This window comes from Lupinus angustifolius, chromosome LG01 (assembly GCF_001865875.1).
Source record: "Lupinus angustifolius cultivar Tanjil chromosome LG01, LupAngTanjil_v1.0, whole genome shotgun sequence".
NCBI classification, from domain to species: Eukaryota; Viridiplantae; Streptophyta; class Magnoliopsida; order Fabales; family Fabaceae; genus Lupinus; species Lupinus angustifolius.
The window spans coordinates 25,883,451-25,889,450 of record NC_032009.1 but is presented as its reverse complement, the minus strand read 5'-3'; positions in this window follow the sequence as shown (position 1 = coordinate 25,889,450).

The window sequence follows — 6,000 nt, the reverse complement described above, 5'->3', positions numbered from 1 at the left end:
TAAAAGCTAAATGTATTATTTTAGAATTATCTGATATTATCCAAACTGGTTCATTTTTTCTTTTCACCCAAATAATGATTTTAATAAAACAATTCTCTTTATCTTACTGCTCAACTAATATTGATATTTTTGCAAAAATGTTAATTACTGTACTCGCATTTCTGAAAAGTGCCATATAAAAAGGAACAAAACCAATTCTAGAAAATGTCATAAAAAGGATTTGAGGAGTGTAAGAGTTATGTTAATGAATGTCATAGGAGTATCCTTGAAGGAGTAAATCAGTAAATAGTCACTTTAGTTATAGTCCCTTGTCACTTTAATTCCTTAGAAAAAAAATTACACATTCCTATCAATTTAATCTCTAACAAATACAAAATATGAAAATGACCATAAAAACTAAGTCCAACACTTCCATATATGAAATTTTCATTTTAAGACAAAAAAATTTCCTCTTCTTTAAATAATTTAATAACATTATAGGTAAATACTGAATTAAGAAGTTCTTTTGGAGGAAGATCTGCTAGATTCCAAAGATGGCAAAAAATGTAAGACTTTAATTTCTAGGAGCGACACTTGTTAAGAAAGATAATCAGAAGATTAGTTCCTTACTCATAAAGAGGACTCTTGACAATACCAAAAAAAGAAATAGCCACTAATGATTATTGTCCTCTCCTTTTTTCTATGTGGTGAAGAAACAATTTGTTTATCCAATTTCGTTTTCTTCTGATAAAAAAAAGGGCCAAGTATATAAAATAATAAATGACAAGTGAGAGGGCATGGACCTTCTCATTTGATTAATTCTAGTTCACAAGTACAAGTTATACAATCACTATTGAATATTAATTTCTTGATAATTTCCTCCACATATCGCATTTTCTTATGTCTACTTCATTTAATTATTGTATCATGGTGAGGACACGCCTCTAACTTGAGGAACTAACTCACTTTACGTGCATGCATGATAAATATCATTTCCTAACTATATTTTCCATCATTTAATGTACAAGTCGGTGATTGACTTCTGGAACTTTCAGTTGGCATAATAACATGTATAACTTTATTATGATTGTAATATTCACATGTCCCATTCATCATTCATGTATCATTTCGTTCAATTACAAAAATCAATATTTTAATATTATCACTTTATTACGTTTGTAATATTAGGATGATGTACATTTTCTTTAATGTTTTTAATTATTATTATTTGGAATTAGTATGTCATTTTGAAATAATTATCTATATTTCAATCTTCTACAAATTACAATTATATATTATTGTTTCACCTAAACTCTAGGTCAAGATCTGTTAATGATAATCATTATATCATCTATCACTTATTTAGATTACTTTTTTGAATAGTCAATAATAATTGAATATAAATAATAAATAATACAATAATATTATATAGAACTTGTACACTCGTATTTATACATTTTTTTTCCTCCTTTATTATTAAGATGGGTCAAAATCTAGTGCAAATTTGTACTTATTAACTTGTCTTTTTAATCGTGAAGTTAGTTTGTTAGAAGATTTTAATAGTATTAATATTAGTACAATCATGAGTTTTAAATAAAAGATGATATATAATATAATAGATAATGGACTCAAATTTTCATTCATTACGCCAGAGTTACCGTTTAACAGCGTTTATTTTAGATGTATAATATCGCTTTCAGGCGATTTCTTTTTTACCGCAGTAGTATATGGCCATCATTAACGACATTTCACAAACGTTGTTGTATTGATTATATACCACATCGCAACACACAAAAAGCGTTGTCATATGGTGATTAATACAACAATGTATCGTCCACAAAGCGTTGTCATATATTCTTACATAAACAACGCATTTTATAGGTCTTATTAACCGCGCTTATTGCTGCGCTGTTGAAATATATATTTAACAAAGCAATAACAAAAAAACTATTGTTGTATTATTCATAAATTTTCTCAAACAACACCTTAATACAACAACACACATAGCGCATTTGTATTAATAATGTACAACAATGCTTTCTATAAAAAGCGATGTTGTAGTTATCCTTTACAACAGTGTATGTCAGGGCTTCCACTAGAGTTCGTTGTTGATTTATATAAATTCATACTTGCATATACATTTATTAGCAGAACAGACATTTTCAACAACACAGACATTTATAAATTCTGAACAACACAAACACAATAATACATGCCAGAAGTTTGTTTTATTAAACCTCAATACAATACAAAATACAAACAATGAATATCATATTATGTTTTTACAGAGTACATAATTACAAATAAAAAAATTACACAAATTACAAAAAAATTGAACAATATTATACAAGTTACAAACAATCAAAATTAAGCTATAATTATACAAAGAGTACTTGCATCTACTTTTTCATTTTTTTGATTGTTTTTGTCTTGTAGGATCATCCTTGTTTGGATGAGCATATTAATTTACCCAATGTCATTCATTGTGATCATCTCCTGTATATAAATCATCATTTGTAGTTGGTCCGCTCTCACACGATTGATATGTCCCAAAAAAAGATCATATTCATCAATATTTTCATATTCTTGGTCATCAGTATTATTGACGATTATTTTGTTAGTTAAAAGAACAATGAACCATTTCATATCAGCTAGGTCACTAACATGGAATACTTGTTAGCTTTTGATACTAGAATAAATGACTCATCTTTATATCCTGACCTATTAAGATCCACTTGCATGAATCCTAACTCATCAACTCGGAAGTCATTGTTGTTATCAACCACATACAATAAAAAACTAACATCCGAAACATTGTGTAATCCAATTCTCATATACGTTCAATCACTCCAAAGTATGACATGTTCGCATATATTGAATTTCTATCTTTTGTATTTGACATGTGTAAAGTTCGAGCAACAAGAATCATACCACTATTTTCCGTTTTACTTTGATCATCTTGTTTTTTCGTATAAAATATGAATCCATTAATTATGTAATCAGTGTAGGATAAGACACGAAGGCTTGGGCCATTGGTTAACCATTGCTTTCTTTCGGAAACCGAATGTGCATTTATATTCAACTCCTCATCAATATGATTTTTTAGCCACCTTATGAAACACCGATGATGCTCTTTGGAAATCTAATTTTCATTTTTACTTGGGTAACACTTCCTTAGCATCTCCTTGTGTGTTTCAACATATGGCTCAACCTCGTCGACATTATGTAAAACATATAAGTGCGCTTGCTCCAATTCAGTTCTTGTTATAGTCAATATTTCATTCTCAGTAATACCTTCACCAAATGTTTTTTTATGCATATCGAGGCTTTGGAATGCCCATGAAATCACCATCGATAAGGTATCCAGTACAAAAACCAAGAGCTTCTTCAACAATATATCGCTTGACAATACAACCATCTGGTCTTGATCGGTTATTCACATACCCTTTTAATGTCTTCATACAACGCTTAGAGGGGTACATCCATCTCATATAGAAAGTGCCACATAGTTGTGTCTCTCGAACAAGATGAATGCTTAGATGAACTATTATATAAAAAAAAGGTGGGAAATACATTTCAAGCTCACACAAAGCCAAAATAATTTGTCTTTGCAATGCAGATAATTTCTCAGGGTCAATCACTTTGCTATAAATTGCCTTGAAGAAGAAGCATAACCTAGTTATGGTTCCTCGAACTTTTTTAGGTAGAATTGACCGTATTCCAATAGGCAAGAAATGTTCCATAAGTACATGACAATCATGAGACTTAAGACCTTTTAACTTGAGGTCTTTCATTGATACGAGGTTCTGAATGTTGGAAGAGTACCCTTCTGGAACTTTAACACCATGAATTAAAGTTATTTAAGATGAAGTTGTCATGAAGTAGATTACTATATAATTGTGTTTAATAATACGAAACTGAAAAATATTAAACATTACATTTTATTAATTTTGTTTTTGTATCTATTAATTATTGTTAATTTGTTTATTGTGTTTAATTTATTAATAAAAAACAGCAAAAATATTAAAGAAAATAACTATCCAAATAATTAAGAAAAATAGAAATTAACATCCAAAATAATTGTTGTATTATTTATTGAGAGATGCAAAATACATTATAATGAACTAAATGATTTGATACATGCGAATATAATGAAATAAATGATTTGGCAGATTAAGAATAAAATGAAAATGATTTCAATGAAGAAAATAATTTTTTCCTCGACTCCTCTATATAAAACTTTATCTCACACAAATCTTGTATAACATCCACTTCCATTCTAAAATCTGGGACCGTTTTGAAAAAATGAAAGAGTAGAATGAATTACACTCAATACTTTACAAATTAATCTGGCTCATTTATTCTTTTAATCCTCGACACAAATCTTGTACAACAGTTCATTGATTTCATTTTAAAATATGAGTCTTTTTGCCATGAACGAAATCAATGAATTTAATGAATTGTAGATGAAGAAAAATAATTTATTGATCATTTGCCTTTTATTTCCTTTAAATTGAAAGAGATTAATCAATAAAATAAAAGAGATCAATGAACTAAATCTTCATCTCACGCAAATCTTGTATGACAACCACCTTCCTCTGAAATTTGGTCCTTTTGCAAAATCAAAAGTTGTTAAAGACCTCCTTGACATGATACTGAAATAGAAACACAATTTTTTCATCGACTCCTCTATACAAATTTGAGTCATTTTCCTCTTTTTCACACTCTGCAGTATTGCTCTTTTTTTTACTACTTTGTGTTTTCTTTCTCCTAACTTCATGAACATACTCTTATAGAAACACATACTCTTACTGATGAAATACAACATTGAGTGAACCACAATATTTATAGATGAGTGAACCACAATATTTATAGATGAGTGAACCACAATACCATTAATATTTTAATAAACGAAGAGACGCATAAAATATCACTCAACCATTAATATTTCAACAACCAAGAAATACATAACTACTCAACCATTAATATTTCAACAAATGAAGAGACACATATAACTGCCACCATTAATATCTCGGACGTTTAAAAAGTCGTAAAAAATCAACAGCTCATAATTAAGCAAGCGCGATTACTATGTCATCTTCAACAACTTTTTCTTAATTATGCGATGTTGCATATATTAACATCAACAACGCTTCCTATTAAATGTGCTGTTAAAAATAAATCATTCAAGTTAGCGCTAACATTACTGATGTTCAACAGCGTTTTGTCAATAATGCACTATTGAAGTTACACAAATTGACAACGCCTGTTTTATTATGCGTTGTTGATGTTCTTCCGCCTCATTTTCAATAACGTCATTCAAAATTGCGCTATTAAATGACCGATATTTATTACTATATATGGGCTAGCCTCAATAGAAATTAGTTATTTTCTTCTAATTTAGGGGTTATATGTTTAAATTGACTCATTCATACATGTAGAACCTAATGCATCTTGTAACTTTTGTTACAGACATGAAATAAGTATAGCTCAAAAGTTTGATGTTTGAACATACACATCTACTATCTCATAAAATTCATTTACATGTATCATCAATTATAATTGGTCATAAAAATAATTAATTTTTAATTTTTAATTTAAAAATATTTTTTAACTAATCTTAGGCTAAGGTATATACAGTGACACAACTTGTTAACAGTATATGTGATGTCCAATATACCGAATCAAAATTAATAATAATAACAGCAATAATATTGTGGGACAATTCGATTGAAGCTGACTGGTTTGGTAAACCTAACGTGGAAAGAAAAGTTTGTTTTGTAATCAAGATATCATATACAACTTGACCTGATAAAATTGCTATTGTAATTAGTTACTTGCTCTAGCTAGCATGAGTTTATAGTGTATCTTTCCTTAATATTTGTAAGAACAATTGTCATCTCCATAATAAGAATATTTTGGTAACGAAATCATATACTGTAAATAAACGTTGAAAAATGTCCTATAGCACCACAAGAATAATCTCAAAAAAGTCTTAGAAGACCGCAGGGATATGTTATT